The 17,230-nt window shown below is 39.5% G+C and overlaps 1 long non-coding RNA gene across 1 annotated transcript in view; it reads left to right on the top strand.

The window, feature by feature from the left end:
- Window positions 1-1,154: 1,154 nt before the first annotated feature.
- Window positions 1,155-17,230, top strand: part of LOC141965713 (uncharacterized) — an 87,233-nt gene continuing 71,157 nt past the window's right edge. Inside the window, exons 1-2 of the long non-coding RNA XR_012634499.1 lie at window positions 1,155-1,334; window positions 4,988-5,084. This is a non-coding gene — a long non-coding RNA (uncharacterized LOC141965713). The remainder of the gene's footprint in view (window positions 1,335-4,987; window positions 5,085-17,230) is intronic.

Here is a 17,230-nt window from a genome sequence, read left to right as displayed (position 1 = left end):
AGAGCTGGCTGCTGCTTGCCCATGTTCCACATGTCCATCTCCCTGCAGGAGTGCTGTTAACGCTGTTCGTCTCTGGAGTGCTTGTGAAGTCCAGGTTGCCTTTGAAGGTAGGTCTTGTTCAACCTTAGGAGTCTCTCTGCCCCCATAAAAATTAGGAGTAGGGCTAGGTTTGTTTGCTTCTTAAAAAGACGACTTGGAGCACAAGATGTGGCTGTTGCAGCAGGCCAAGCTCAAGTGGCTGTGCTAGCTCAATCACTCTTTACACACAACAGAATAATTTGGCTGTGTTAGTTTGAAACAGGCAATGTGGGAAGAAGGTTCTCTCTGCATTTGTAGATTACTTCTTTTATTTTCTTTTACTGTGGTGATGGTTGCTAGTGTTATGTGAAGTATCAGTTAGCCAGACAGACCCCACAGGAGTCGGGGAAGTTCAAAGCACAGCTACTTTGTGACCCCCTAACGGCTTAAAGGAGTAAGGTTTGGCAGATATTTTAAGGTTACTGTGTCCCTAGTCAAAAAGTTGTGCTGGTTGGCATGCTGATGGAAGTACTATTGAAAAAACATAATTCAGTTTTTGCACTCTGATTAAAAAAAAAAAAAGTAAAATACACTTTTCAGTCAAAAAGGCTCTGATAAAAGGAACTGGGTTTTTTCCTAAGATTTCCTGTTTGGTTTTGCATTTACTACTAGTATTGCATGGCCATGGGAATATAAACTTGTAAACTGTCTGGAACCGAGGGTGAGCCTTTCCATATTTCACTGAGAGGTCTGTAAAATGGAGTCCTTCCAAATGTGTTCCCTGAGTATGGTAGCTACATGCCAAACCCCTGATTCTTTGTGAACCGTGGTTATGGACTACTCTCCTCTTCCACCATGCCAAGCTTTTTTGCATTGTTTCAAGCCTCTTCTAAAGTATTTTCTCAGCTTACACATTCTTGAGCTTGTTATAAAGGACTATACTCATAAACCACCATGAAACTAAGAATAAACATAGTAAAGCTAAAAATGCAAATTTCCGTAACTTGCAAGCTAAAAGCGCAGCCATGTGAGGTGTTTTGACCTCTCTGAATGTTGACACGATTGTCTTAGATCAGGATTTGTGGATTTACTTACAAGAATAGCTTACTTTAATCTTTACATCATGGCAGCTGAAGTGTCAGTGGGGATTCAAAGAGATCTTGTATTTCCCGCAGTGGATCCTTGCGCTCTAAGGGCTACAAAGCAAGACGGTTTTTTTTTCCTGTGCAGAAGGTTCTGGTTTATGTGCCTGTATTGCTCCCTGAACAATAGGAATAATGAAAGAAGGTTAAGAAATAGGATGAAGCGTCGCTGTGGTAAGTACCATGTAACCATGGGTTGCTGGCCTTTCCGACTGCGGGGTTATTTTCTGCCCGTCGTGGGGACCCAGCTGTTGTGATTTAGTGCCTTCCTGGCACTCGCACCTGTAGGTGGCAGCATCTTCCTGTTCTATGGGATGTGGTGGCCGGTTTCCAGTGTGATTGGGAAACTGAAAATTAAAAGCAAGATCTTCCCACCCCCTTTTTAAGGTAAACATTCTCCTTTTCTACGATGTAAATGTGAGGCAGGTCTTGTTTGACGCCTCTGTCAGGCTGGCTGCTCCTTTCTGTTTGCTCTAAACATGGCTTCTCCCTTTGGTTCTGGGTCAGTTTTTCTCTTTGTATTTTAATCCACTGTTCTCAGGCTTCCAAAGTGTTTGAAGGTAGAAGCAGGGAGAATGGTTCTCTGAAATGCCGTGCTGGCAACCTCGTAAGGAAGAACAGTTAATGGGAATTGGGAAAACTATGCATCATTTCTATCCCTGTTCAAATACATGTAATGTTGTTGGAACCTGAAAATGTCCAAAATAGCTGGAAACAAACCAAGTAATGTTTTGACTTTTAACAATGTCATTCTGATTTCCTTAGGATCTTCATTCTCTGAATTAAGGCTGTTAGAAGAGAGACATTGTTATCAACTAGAATAATAAATGCATTGCATTAATATGTGAATATTAATAAGAGCAATTAAGTAAAAAAGAGTCTTGAATTTGTTCTAGCAAGATAAAAAGCCAACAGAGCAATAGCAAAACAGTGGGAGAAATCAGAACAGTGAGAAAACTACTTCTAGAAGATACTGAGAGGAGTGAGGATTTAAAAAAAATCTCGCTACATTAACTACCATTAAAGTTAGGCTGCTTTTTCATTAAATCATCAAATGAAATCTCTAGCTTGTCTTGAGGGAGAGTTATTCGTATTGTTGGGGCATGCTCTCATAAGGATCATCTTCCAGCAAAGACACGGGTCAGCTGCTGCTGCACCTTATCACTGAGTGTTTAAATTGGAGTCTGCAAGAGGGACTGAGTGTAGGCAATGGCCAGAGACAGAGGGCTTGAAAGATGCTCACATGACCACTCACAGTAAGCCCAATCAGCCAAGGAAGAGATGGAAGCAGGTGTCTGTTGTCTCTTGTATTGGTTTTCTCTGCCCAGGGATTCCCTTTGCATGGAGGATTCACAGCTACACAATTAGAGCAGCCTTCCAGTGCATGAAGCAGCTAGAGAGCTATTCAGTCTACTGTGTTTCTCTACTGGTGGTAGGTAAAGTCACTGTTCCAGAAGGACACTACCAATACTGCTTCAGATAATACTGTAGCTTTATCTGCCTGGCTGCTGTCCAGTAACTGCTGCTTATCTCAGCAATGACATCAGACTGCATCTTTAGATTTGCCTGTTGCATTGGAAAATGAGGCCTCTGTGTGTTCTCTATACCAGTATCAGGCATTGTATCGTACTTACTAAATCTTTTCTTGAAAGGAATGTGAACAGTACCCTTTGCTTGTACAAAGGGTCCGTAATACTCCTTTACAGCTTTTCTTCTCTTAAATGAAACTAAGAAATGTCACAATTTTGGATTTCTAATTCATCTTCCTTCATAATAGTGTGGAAGATCAAAATTCAGAATACATTGTTCATGCTATCAGGAAATGGCAGTACATTTGTGACAGTGACACAGGTTTAGCCCACAAAATTCAAGTGCCATGCCTATTAGGAAGCTGAATGGTACACAACAAAACACTGGTTGTGGGTAGAAGGCGTTTTTGTCTAATGCAACTCAATCTAGGCTGTAACAGATTTGAAATTTGGCTTCAGATGCAGACTGTAGAATCCTTGGGAGGGTGATTAAAATATGAGCTCCCTCACTATCCATGTATTCAAAGCCTCTTGTTCTAATGTCTGCAAACACACTATGAAAATGTTCTGCTGTAGTCTTCATGTTCAATTACCGTCATCTGCCCAGTTCCACACCTCTCGTGTACGTAACTTTGATGTGAATTACCAGAGTTATCTTGCATGTGTACACACCCTTGTTAAAATGTGTGGGTCAGTGCTGCTGTCTGCTCTGCTGACAGTGCTGACTCTCATCTATATCAGCTGCCTTCTCTAGAAATTGAAATAATACCCCTGGCCAGTTTTAGCATTGTGCCTAGAAAGTACATTACACGTGGGGATGTGTCCTGCCACAAAGAATTGACATCAAAGTTAACACAATACCATATGCAGTGTTTGAGGGTTTGTTTTGCTCTGCATTTGCAAGGCATTTTTTTTCTCATACATAGAAGGATTGTTGGTATCTCTTCCAGAACAGAAAAGAAACTGAGAGGTACTAATTTTCCTGTTTGGTGGTGAGGCGAGTCTAAAGGTGCTTGACAAGATGAAACTCTCTTGTCATGTTAGTACAGTTGTCAAAAGCTAACTCCTCTAGGCACCTTAATGACTCCCTAACTAAAATGGAGCTGGAGAGCCTGACTTCCGACTTGGTCTTATGGTAATATTGCAATGATGTATCTGTTCACTGTGTAACTGTGTGAAGATGCCCAATAGTAGGACTCCATAGGGTTAGCTGTGGGTTTGTCATGATCTGATTCAGGCTAGAAAGCCAGAACCACCATTACTATGTGTTAATTTCTAATTATCTTTAATAGGGAAAATCTTTCATTCTTTCTCTACTAGAATTGGAGAATCTGCAATGCTTATCTTCAACCTTTCTATCTTGGTTTTTCAAAGCTCCCAGTACCCTCCTGGAACAGCAGTATGTGTGCATGCAGGATAAGTCTGGCAGGGTGAATATAGTTATTAGCTGCGGTTACTTGAACATCACTGTTCATGTCTAGTTCTTTTGTATCACACACACTGAGAGCAAAAGATGCAACTGTTGGGTGATGAAAAGAATAAAGGTTTGGGGAGAATGATACTTAAGTGTCCTGTATACTCCTCCTAGCTGTTTTCAGTGTCCTTACATAATTTGTTGTACTCTCAGCATCAGTGTGTTATCGCAGGGATGTAAAGTAGGAATGGCTAGACCAGATGCCTTGATGGAATATAGTCCTTTGTGGCCATAGGCCACTGTATCATGTAATCCTGCCAGTGCAGCTATCAAGTTCTGTCTTGTCTATCTTGCCACTTTTGACTTTTCTGCTTCTTTTCTGATGTCTAGAATTCACCTAAGCTTTCTTTGCTAATTATGCATAGCAACATCTCCGCACATACAAAGAGAATGCCCAAAACACAGGGTTTAGTGTGGGAGTGCCCAACTTTGGTAAGACCTGTCTTCTGCAAATTGAAGTTAAAGGGGAAAAAACATTATTCTTGCTATAATTGTTGAGATGTGGAGATGGGCTGGACCCTTTGAAGCTGAGGTTACCCTACTTTCACTGCCTTTTGGTCTCAGAGTTGCCACTAAAAAATGTGAATATATTTGAAATAGGAGTTTTTCCACAAGATGCTTCTATTATTTGCTTCTTAATTATACTTAGTGATTTTTGTTTTGAACAGTGTGATACAATATTCAGTAACTTAGTTATTATTATAGACCAACTGTCATGTGAATTAATTTTGAATTATAATTTCTTGATAAAATCCAGATGAATGTGCAGTTTGTTTTCACTTAGGTGTATAATACGTGACACTAATTCTTCTGTCTGGTTACAGAACTGTACCATGAAAGCCCCTCTTTGTGCCTCTCCAGTTTGCTGCAGAGGGCAGAACTGGGGTGTGGAGACCCTTGTGAATTGTTTTCTTCCAGAAGGTAAAATCTCAAAATGGTCTTGACTGAAGAGTGTGTTACCAGAAAATCCCAACTTCACAACAATAATCATGGAACCATGATGGTTCCATTAGCCTTAGACAGGAAGTTATGTTTGTTGATGTGGAAACATTTGCATCTCTCACAATTTAGAATGTAGTTGACATGAAACCAATACTGAAATTTTTGGGGGTAAGTCCCAGGTTGTGACTCCTGAAAGTCAGAATTGTGGCAGATTTTTCTTCAGCAATTTCTCCTTAGATGATTCTGTTGAATGTGAAGCAGGGCCAAACTGGCACTCAATTAATTTTGCAGAGACTATTTTACTGTAGAAGTTTTTTGGGGAGTTGTATATAGCGAGGTTTACACGACACATAAATGTTCAGTTGGAAGTGAGTCCAAGATGGTGCTGAACGCTTTTTTGGTTTGTTCCTTCTGGCTTCTGTGATTAGTGAAGCTAACACAGCATCTTAAGTCCTTAAGACTTCTGATAGAGATACAAAACCATTTTTTCATACTATGCTTTCTCCAAGGTTTTTTAGTACCCGTGGTGTTAGTCATGAAGGCTGGGATTTTTCAAAGAACACAAACCCCAAAAAACAACCCAACAAAACAAAAACAACCCTCAAATTTTCCAACACCACTAACCTTTCATGGAAACCAGGAACTAGGAAGGATTTCTATAGATTAAATAATGGGCTGTGTTACAGTCTGTGATACATACATTGTTAGTTTTATTTGGAGAATTGATATGATGTCAAGAATTTTCAGGCGGTTCATGCCTTACCCAAAGGATGGGATCTCACATTCCAGACTGCATGAGAAAATAACGAACAGTGGCATGTGTCTTTATTTTTGCATTCAGCTGACTTTTCTACCATGATCAAAATTGCCATAAATTGAAATATTGCTGCTAAGTCACAGCAGAGTCAAAACAGAGTGTTACTTTGATTATGCAGAGGCTTGCTTTATTTTTTATCAATGTGCTGTGATGGTAAAAGAATTTGTGGGATCTAAATATTTAAACAGCATTTCACCAAACAAAAGCTGGGAAAGTGTCTCTCTCACAGAAAGTTACAGTTTCTGCATCTTTCATTTCTATTTAGATTGAAAGAGCAGGTCACTTAATGGTATAATATCAGACACCCTGTTTCCTCAATAATAAAATGGGGATAATACTGTGAAGGACTGTTGTGGTGATTCATTTTTATAAAGTTCTACAGAAATGGTAGGCGTTATTAGCATCCCATGTGATTACAGTGACAGGATGATATGGTAGTTTATCTGAATTGGTATTAAGTGGTACTGAAAGTCACTCAAAAAACCTGTTCATTCTGGATTTCCAGACATCAAAGATTTAGAACAGTTTGGATAAACATCTGGACTGAACTCTGTATCTTTTAAAGGTTACCTTAAATGACAGATGAAGGAACCTTATATTGTGATAACCTTCTGTCTGAAGGATCTCAAAGTACTACAGGAATCAATATGCAAACTATATATAGATTATACCAGCTCTGTCAAGTTAGGACACTGTTTGGCAGAACACAGTGAAACAAAATAACATTGATAGAAATCAAAATGGAAAATCACAATGTTAAACTCAAAATACTGGAAGAATGTAGTCAGAGAGAAAGTAATTGTCAGCTGGGACCTGGCAGGAAACTGGGAGGTGTAGCTTCTTTTCCCATACAATGTACCATGTGAATTGGGGTCTGAACTTCAAGGCTTAGAAATGCCTTTATGGCTTGTGTGAAAAATTGCAACTCCAGGGACAAGCAATTTGCTGGAATGCAGGTTAAATAATGTTTCATATAGAAGAATCACAACTGCCTGTTTGTCAGCATAACATCACAAACCCCATGCATTTTAAACCGTTACATCGTTGACAAACCAGTGCTGCTTACCAGATTGTGTGGAGCACTTACAGCAGCAATGTCTTTGGAAGGTGCTCCCTTCTTTAACCTTACTCAGCTTGACTGAGCTGAGATTGCAGTACATGTCTGATATCACTTACATTTAAAAAAATAAAAATAGATGTTTCACAACTATACTTCGCCTAAAAAAAATAAAAATAAATCAAGCATGAAGAAATGTTGACTAGTTTAAGTTGCTGCTTTTACTTTTGACCTTGTGCAACTGCCTGGTTTTGACTCTTTATGCTCTCTGCAGCAGAGAATTGATGCAGCTCATCTGAACCAGCAAAAGCTGCTTCTCATCCTGCCTTGTTGCTCTGATTAGAGCAGTCTTAACCAGACTATTGCTTCTAATTTTCTTATCTTCTAAGCAAAACAATGAAGCTTGAGAAATTATGCTTTCTGCTTTTCAACTACAGAAACCTAATAGTGCTTAACAATATGTCAGAAGATTTGCTGTAGATCTTAACTATCTGAAATAAATGTCCAAGGTTTAATGTTTATAAACTGTGAAACTGCTCGCGGAGATGGAAATGATAGAAGTTCTCTGTTCAATTGCATGATTTTTATCTAATTATCATAGCCAGGCTGTCACCAGACTGTTTGTATCTTAGTTCTTTGTCTTGTACATGGGGCACATGACTGACTAGTGATTTACACTCTGCTATGCTAAAATTTCTGCAAGTGGCGATTTAGAAATAGCAATTTAGAAGCTGATCAGTGAAAACTTGTGCTGAATCAGTTAAAATGTTACACTGGTTCCCATTTAATGGATTTGCTGAAATTAATTATTTAAATGTCAAATAATTCTCTTTCCATCTTTAGAATAATCTGTTTTCAAGTGGTCCTAAATAAACATAAACATGTGTTTTCTTCCCTCCCCCTTTTGAATATTTCACCAAGGTTTTCTGTCACTGCGATAATTAAAGAAATTGATAATATGTCTTTAGAAGAAGGCCAAAGGGCCCTAAAGGGCAGTATCTGTTCCTTTCAATCACTGCTTAGCATTTGCCCATAAATAAAGAAATGCTTGAAGTCAGGAAAAGGATTAATCTACATATACTAGCCATTGTGTGTGTCTGTCATCTGGTGTAGGATCGTGTGCTTAGCCCTTAAGGCCATGGCCCACTTCTAGAAGTTTGAAGTGCTGTGGATTTATCTGGAACTTGGTTCTTAAAACTTTATGAACCTAAGATTTTGTTAGTGTGTAGAAAAGCATCAGAGAAGTGGTTAAGGAATGTAGGTGATTAAAGAATGCTCAATAGCCCGAGCTTGTAAATAAGTGAATGCAAATGCAGAAACATCCCCGGAACTCTAAAGGCAGTTCTTAAGACCTGGAGTGCTCAAGTAGGTAAACCTGGGATGATATTCCTATAGCTAATAACCTGAATTTGCAAGCCTGACCCACACTTTTATGTATGCCTCCTCCGGAGCAGAGAGAAGTGATAGAAGTAATAGAATTCAACTCTGAAGAGACTATGTAGGACTTGTCTGATGGCTTGAGAAGAAACTTCAGGTACACCTGAAGGATTTCTTCTTGTTTCATTGGTGTCAGGTTCAAACATGAGCCTCAAAGGAGGCTGAACACTGCTTTTTCAGGAGATAACAAGTAGAAATAGGTTGATTTCATAAGACTTAAAAAGAACTCTACACATGCCTGCTACTGATGGTAATGGCTCCTTCTCTGATGTTTTGAAGACAACCAGGAGCCTTTGATATGAGAACCATAATTGATTATGAATCATCTTACATTAGACGAACAAAAACCAATTTGCAGACTCACAAGTCAGTGTGTCCTGTTGCTGCAACATAACCTCAAAACAATACTCTTGTTAGTTTTCTCTAGGGGTATTATGAAAAGGATAAGCTTCGGAGAAATCTGTGCTTGAAGGGTGCAACACTGATCTAGAGAAGTGTTTGTATTCAGCCAGTACAAAAAGTAGATAAGCATGGCCTCGTGATCCTGTCTTCATAGTAGTAAAGCAAACAGGTGTATTGCTAAAAATATCTAAAACCATGGGTTTTTTAGTTAAAATTCCTTTTTAGCAATATTTCTTAAGACAGGCTGTAGTCATTGTGTCCCCCTTTTTCACTCTAACATATTGTTTTAACTCAAAGCATGCAGTATTAAATTTTATTACAAAAAATCAAGGTTGTGGGGTGATTTTTTTCCCCCCCTTCCTCACTTGTAGAAAGAAAATGCTTTAAGAGGTAGAGACTACTTGACCAATTTGTTATGCTTTTTTGAAAAGCTTCAGTGGAGTTTTGATATTTTTTCTTTAAAGAAAAAATATGCTCAGTTTGTTTACTGGCTTGAAAATGTTACAGACTAGACCTACTCTGATCAGTTTTACATGAGTTACAGCATCAATGGGTGTGCTGGGTTTTTTGAAATCTGAGTAAAAATTTGCTGCCCTGCTGTGTCATGTCCATGCTCGTTGCCTTCAGGTCTTCCCCATGGGGCCAGTCTAACCTTATATCTGTTCACAGGCCTCTCTCCAGATTATCTCTTTGGGTGTGTATGTTGTGTAATTTGGGTGAAGGAGCTCCTTATAATCAGATGAGGTGAGGTGAATTTATTTGTAAGACAGTGTACCCATGAAAAATCCCAGTTGTCGGGCTTTAGAATGTTTAACAGAAAACAACTAAACTGTCAGTATGTTCAGTTAATCTTTAGAATTACATACCAAATAGACTTTGAAGGAATACAGGGAATAAAACAATTTTTTTTGTGAATACCAATGTCTACCTCGGTCAAGCCAGCCCAACTGCCTTTCAGTATGACCATCTCTAACTATAAAGATTTGGCTAAGAGCTAGAGAGCCACTCCTGAGCTGGACTGTGCCTGCCCATCACTTCAGTGCTTAGTTTGCAAGGTCCAGATGGTGGCAAGCTGCAGATGGGTATTTCTGCAGCTGAAGTATCTATCCCCTTGGCAGACTTGAGAGACACTGGTTCTGGCAGATTTAGACGTGTCTCTGGCTATTTAGCACAGTTGTACAGTTAATGGCCTGTTGGACAATTTTGTCAAACTTGCTATTTTCTGGTGACTCGTTTATAATTCTGGGAAAGGAGCGCACGGTTAGCCATTTGTGAATAATTGGAAATCCTCTTGAGATCTCAAGAAAAACACTTTCATTGTTAAATAGGGTTGATTTGCCTGTTTATTTAGGTATCCTAGATAGAATCTCAATACCAACCTTTGAATGCTCCATATATTTCTCCAAATTGGATTTTGCCTTTGTGTGTGTCTGATGTGTTTTAAGAGGCCAAGGTCTTAATTACTGTTATTATGCCTAGTTTACTATACGATTATAGTTGATGTTAATTAAAATGGAAACTTTGCAAATGCAAAAGGCAAATCCATGGGGTTTATGTGCTCGCATGTACATTTTCATGTGCACCCACAGGTATATAGATAGGAAGTATTTGTCATCAGCTGCATTTATGTTTCACTTCTGATCAATTCACTGATCTGCTTGCTGATCTCCTGGACATCAAAATTCTTGATCAGCCTCAAACCAGCGTGGAAGATAACTTATTCTCCATTTATTGTCCTAAAGACAAATCCTCTATGAGAAACTATTTCCAGTATCTATCAGGCTTGTAGATGAGAGCAGCATCATTAAAAAGAGACGTGATCTAACTGTCCAGTAGGACAGACCTCACTTTCTTCACCCTGCAGTACCCTGATACAATCACGGTCATTCTGTATGAGCTGTTTGAGGTTGTTTTGGACGGTTCTGCCATGAACTAGAAAGTTAAAACCTTCATTTTCCTCTAAGACTTGCATTACGATTGCCCATCTTTATAAATAGAAATGCATACAAATAGCACTGATAACAGTTATAAGACATATGGCCCATGCTGAATGTGCAATGATACAACATTAAGAATATGTGTTGTCTCTGGATGAAGATGATATGAATGACTCGTGTCTTCAGAAGCCTGCATAATGGGGGTCTGAAATACAGATAACATCATGTAAAGAGATAGATACCCACACAGAAACCCATGTGCTTGAGAGAGATTGTCCAATGGTTGGGAAAACACAATTTGTATTTTCAAACTCAATTGTTCTAAAATTGTAGATGATTCTGGGATTGGTATTCTGTGTAGCACAGTGGCATTTTGCTGTATTTTCCTCTTTCAATGCAGTTTAATCTGTATTAAAGCACTGTGCTGTCACAACTTTCATAAATTATTACACAGCCAGCCAATAGAAATTACATAAATACTGCAAATATAATAATCTGTTCTTAGCAGAAAGTCTTAAAGGACTTTTAAAATAGTTACAACAGAAAGTGGTAATCCTTCTATTAAAACTTTCTTACCATGTTATAAGTTTGCTGTTATGCAACATTTTTCACTTTGTCAGCTGAAAACTGTTTTTCCAAAAGTAATCTAGACCTTGCTTTGCTGAGATGGAAATAAAGGGAAGTTTGTCTTGACTAAGTGCTCTGTTTTCCTGTGACTCTGAGCAAGTAGTAGTTAGAATGAAACATTGGAAACAACAGTAATTTACTAATCAGGAGAAAAATGGTTGTTACTGAAACATACCCCATGTTTACTGCAAAATTGATTTAAAGTGCATTTTAAAATAACAGCTCAAGAAAAATAGGCTCACAGTGGGCTCCAAATTCTAAATACAACATTTGCATATATATGATCAAGTGCTGCAGAATGGACTTTGCTCATTGAGGTCTCTTGAGGGCAGAGAAGAGAGCAAGGAAGGTGTTGTTGAATTAAACTGCCTGTGGAAGCCTGAGGAGGCTTCTCATTGCCCTTGCGGAAGGTGTTGAAGCAAAGAAAACGCTGGAAATAAACCAAAATTCTGTGATACCTTCACCCAAGCCCTAGACTGTGCTTTTATTAGACTTTTAATGACCACAATACTAAAACATGATTAGCTTAAATCACCGCTTGTGCCCTCACAAAATAAAGAGGAGACAGTAAGAATTAGTTAGTGCTTGGAACAAAACAGATTAACATGGCTGTTAATCAGAAGTAAACTGAGGAACACAGTGCACTATCGAGCACAGTGAATAGCTGAGGAAATAAGATCAAGCAAAAACCGAAGCAAAGAGAAATACTTCAGCATATGAAAGTTTATAATTTATATTTCACTCTGCAAAGCTTGTGAAGAAGGGAATAGGAGCAGCTTTAAACCCCATTGGCAGAGTGGAGCCTAAAGCAGTGTGCCACACTGGGTATGGCACTGGGCTGCAACAGAGGCTTTGGGGGAAAGATAAGGACAGAGCTTGGTTAATCCACAGCATGAATTACCCACCCTAGATCAGCAACAGTTGATGAAATTTGAGAACAAGGGTTACAGAAAGGGGAGATAATGTTGAGTTAATTTTGTCATCTGTGAAATGAGTTATATACAGGGGTGAGCTTCACTCTGACAGACCTGATGGTAGAGAAAAAAGAACTGAAATTTGTTGCCAGGAGCCAGTTTCCAAAGCAAATTAATTTCAAAAGCTTGGGTGGCAAACAGCAAAAGTTATCGGGAGTAGTCTTCTCCTTTTTGCATCTGCGTACATCCTGCTTTTATACCTGTATGCACTTCATGTGGTAATAAATATTCAGAGGTTGCTTTACAGTGGTTGCAGCCAAGTTGATGCTGGTTATTCCAGATGGAAAGATCATTGCATCTCGAGGTACTGTAACAAAAGACTTGGCAGTTCATAAGTAGTGTTCCTGCTGGGAGCAGGTGTCTTCAGTTTGACAAGATTGCACTTTATCCGTGAGTGCTTGAAATGCACTATAGCTGGTAGCAGGTCAAACAGGTCTGAATTTTTAAAGAGAGTGTTGTAAGACTTCGGTAATGAGCTTGAGGTGGTGAACAATGACATGCAAAACTAATTACCTGTTTACTAACGTCACAATAATTCAGCCATTTGTCTTGACTGGAGCCATGCTGAGCCTCGGCTCCTGCCAAGCCTACTTTCCAGCCATTGAGTGATTGTATGTGAACTGTTTTGCTAGAAAGTGCCAAAAAACGAAGGAAAAAAAAAAAGAGGGAAAAGGGAATTCGTTTAACTGCTACAACCTAGATTTTAATTTACTGACCACATAAGAGATTTAGGGATTAGATTTGCTTATATGCGAGGCATGTCTCTGTGGGAGCAGTGTGTTTTCAGTGAAGAGCATAAACCGGACACCCAGCAGAAGAGTTAATTATCTGAGTGCTAATGTTCTCAGACAAATACGTAATGCATCATAAGTATTAGCAATGAAGTGCTGGCTGGCAGCGTAAAATCAAATTACCTCTAGAAGTTTTATTGTTGAAATGTGATTACTACACTTTGCAAAGATCCAGGTTACAAACAGACACCCGAGAGCAGGGGGCCTGTGAAGCTGTGAAGAATTTCTCACCAGGAATTGCACACAAACTGCTTTAAGTTGCTGAACCTGTGTGTTTGTGACTGTGGGCTACAGGAGTTAGGGTTAGATTGGCAACTTCCTATAGTTGTCTGACCTGGTGAACTCAATAGTTATTCCACTATAAAACAACAAGAAGTCATTTTAAGTAAGTTAAAAGAAAGTGTGACAAGCTGGCGGTTTTGTCTTTATTCAGTAAACTCTTTGACCACGCTAGTTTGCTGTTCATAAATCAGAACTTTTGTGTGATTTGGTTAATCTGGATAATCTGCCTTTCTTTGATCGTGTCAAGGGTTTAACCTTCTATAATTCAGTATAAAATTAATGCCCAAAGTAAACTCTATGTATTTCAAACTGCTAGGATTAGGATTTAGTCAGCACTTTGCTATCTGCTTGGTCTTCCACCCCAGTGAAACTGGAGGATCTCTCTTGTGCCTTCAGTGGGCATTAGGTCAGATGTTAATTTTGCTATGAGTGGGAATGTGGTGTTACAACCACTGGAAGTAAAATTCTGGATTACACTTCTGGCTAGCAACTGGGCAAAAATCACCAACTAAGGCAAGGAAAAAGCTTCATCGATAGAAAGAATTGACCTTGTTTGCCTAATGGTGTACTGAGGTGTGTGTGTCCACGGGATGTGTTCTACAAGATTAATACCTGTCTCAGAAATGAAAAATCCCTTTCTTCTTTGAATAGTAATAATTAAAAAAGAGTACTTGAGGCTCAACAGCAGCAGAACTAGGATACTCTGGAGTGTTTTTCATTAATTTTATTTCGAGCCTTTCTTGTTTTTAAAGACTTTATCTTTTACAAAGCAGTCTCCTGAATTATTTAGCATGTATTTTATGTAAATAGCTTAAGAATACTGATCAAGGAAGCATTTCTCTCACTTTACCCAAGTATAGCAGATAAGGTGTGTGATTTGGAACTAGATGTTATAGGAGGTGTCAGTGCCTAAAGTTGGATTTAAATAAAAAGGAAAAAACTCTTAATCCGGCTCAGTTGCCACCCGGCTCTAGAGCTGCCTCAGTTCCCTGCAAATGTTTTTAGAATTGACATTCCTGAGCTTCTTGAAATACACTGTAAACATCTAGAAAGCTCTAAATCAAGAGCAGTCCACTGCCCAGGATTTATCCACATGTGATCAGGAGCAGAAGGTGGAATCCCTCCATCTGTGTCCCCTGAGCAGCCGACTTTGGCTGGTGTTTGTAGCACGTGTAGTGTGTGCAGAGAGTGCTGGGCTCTCTGCTGAGCATGCTGTCTGTGCACTAAGGAAGTCGGGAGAGTTCTTGATCGGTGTAAGAGAGCTGTTTGTGGGAGTATTTTCTAATTGGACTTGGGTATTATCTGTAATGTTAGCTGAACCAAGGTGGTGAGAGTGGGGAGAGCAGTAACCTCACCCCCGGTGCAGCTAGATCCAGAGAAGCATGTCTGTGTATGGTCTAATTTGTTAGGCAAAGTAAGCGAGCATGAGAGGATAGATAGTGTCTTGGTATTAGGACTAGGGAAACTTGAGTTGTGGTTACTACTTGGGGATTTTATGTAGTGACCCATTTTAATGTTGGTGGCTTTTTTTTCTATTTTTAGATAGGTGTTGTTGAGATGGAAAATGGCATTCTAGTGTTGCAAGAGCATTCTGACCCGTGGCTCACCAGCAGACAGAGATTTAACTTCACTGTCAGTCCTGAGGAAAGCTTTCCTGGATTTCAGATGCCTTCCTGTCCTCTCTGTTTCCTTTTTGCTGGTACTACGGAGTTTCTGGTTGAGTATGCTGGCGTGCTCCCTGTTTAGTGTGGTGGTTCTTCTGGGACCCTTGTTTGTCCCCATGCAGTATCTCAGGAGACATGCCTTCCTGCTAGCACAGCAGCTAATTAAGTTAATGGTGTTGCTAAAGAAATGTTCATGGAACCACAGACTTGAGCCCAAGCAGAACAACCAGTTTCTTCTATACTCACAAACACCTGGGTCTTATGCCCAAGAAAATAAGGCAAGGAGGAACAGTAAAGGCTTTTCTTCCTCTGATTTTCTTTACATTCCAAGCAAGCTATCTGCAGCCCTGTGTAGAACTCAAAACAAATTCATTATTTTAGATTAAGTTTTGGTTATGACTGTGCTGCTCAGACTGGAAATGACATTTTCACATCCAGGCAGGGTCTGAGAAATGAGATGATTGAGAGCAACTTTCAGGAAGCGGTCACTGTTGCTGTTGGAGATATCACAGGTATTGTCTCCCCAGTTTGGAGAAATTTACTTGTATGTCTTGAGTCTGCAGAATTTTCCTGGAAATGAACCAACAACAGAATTTCTCGTGAGATTTCTCTTATATCCTGGCAAGCTTTTTTCCTGAAGTGTGTTTGCAGGCCCCACAGGAAGAAGCTGATGAGAACAGTAAGAAAATCTCAGGAAAAAGACATGTAAACTCTGAGATTAATTCTGGGGAAGACGTGGGTTGAAGTTAGTTTTTTAACCCAATTCAGTTATCCATACACTTATAATTCTACGTAGAAAAGGGCCAAATAGGAGTCAGTTATCTGAAACTGCAGAGAGTATTTTGTTTAGGTTCAATGGACTTCAGTTCTGTTTTAGTCTGCAGAATCACAGCTTAGCTGATAAGCTTTTTGCAAAATCTAAATGGTTTGCCTGTACCAGCTGTACTCCTCATCTTGGGCTTTGCCAAAGGCATTTTAAATTTTCTGTGTGCTGCAAATCTGGTAAAAAATAGTTTCTGATGTTTCTGATTTGAGTGGGAGACAGGAACTGAATGGTACGCTAAAACACAATACGTAATTTTCATCAGTGCAAAGTAGTGAGTCCTTCAGTTCTAGTGGATAGTTAATAAGACACTGAAGGAAGTAAGGTATATGGGTTGCTAGAATGGATGACTAAATAGATATTCATAGCAGGCTGATGTGAAACACACGCATGATTCTTATTTATTCTATGCCTACAGACATGCAAAGCACAAATTTCCTTACCTTCTAAATGAAAATGTTTCAAAGGAAACAAAACTATAAGAAGTAAGCTATAACATTTGGGAAAGACAGGATAGGCAGGGAAACAAGACAGGAAAAGGTTGTCTTAAAGTAAGTTCTGTAGCTATTTGAAGAAATTAGAGTTGGGGAGGAGAGAGGAAAAAAAAAAAAAGAAACATCAATTATGTCATTTAGCTTTACTACCTGTGGTAGATACCCCAAGCACAACCATACAGAGGTGAGATTCAGAGGAGTCAGAGGTAATTAGCATTCAGCCCACTGGTAAGGAGGTGAGCACTGACTGTGGGATCAGCCCAACAGAGGCCAGTGTTATACTGGTGATTAGGTGGGGGGAAGCACCAGGGCTGAAACCACCTGCAATTCTTAAATAGAAAATGGCATAACAGTGCCTGCCATGTGAGAGCACGGAGCAATCACAATAATGGTGCTCAGTTCCGTCAACTGGAATTCATGTGGGGCTCAGCCATACGAGGAAAACAGTGCTAGACTTCAGAGTGAATGCAGGGGTGCTGGGAATCCTGTGATCATGTACAGTGCAGGAGCTCAGGAAATCCAGCATGGAGACTAAATGATGGATGGGGCTTAGGAGCACTTGGGAGCTGCAGAATGTCGTGCTGAGAGGCAGCGATGTAATGATCATCTCACCCTGTGAAACCAGCTACTGCAGAACCCTTAGCAAAGGGGTAAGGGAATAAGGGCTTACCTGAAAAGATTGAATCTTGGTAAGGCTGATTCTTATAAGCAGAATGTAGAGTTAAGAAGGTAAAATATTCATAAAGGGGACCTTATGGAGTGGTGTTGTCACAATTCAGATGTGTTTGTAGTACTGTTGCAATGCAGTAGAGGTGAGATG

This window comes from Athene noctua, chromosome 13 (genome assembly GCF_965140245.1).
Source record: "Athene noctua chromosome 13, bAthNoc1.hap1.1, whole genome shotgun sequence".
Classification (NCBI taxonomy): domain Eukaryota; kingdom Metazoa; phylum Chordata; class Aves; order Strigiformes; family Strigidae; genus Athene; species Athene noctua.
The sequence above is the reverse complement of the archived record's forward strand: the minus strand, read 5'-3'. Positions and strand labels throughout refer to the sequence as shown.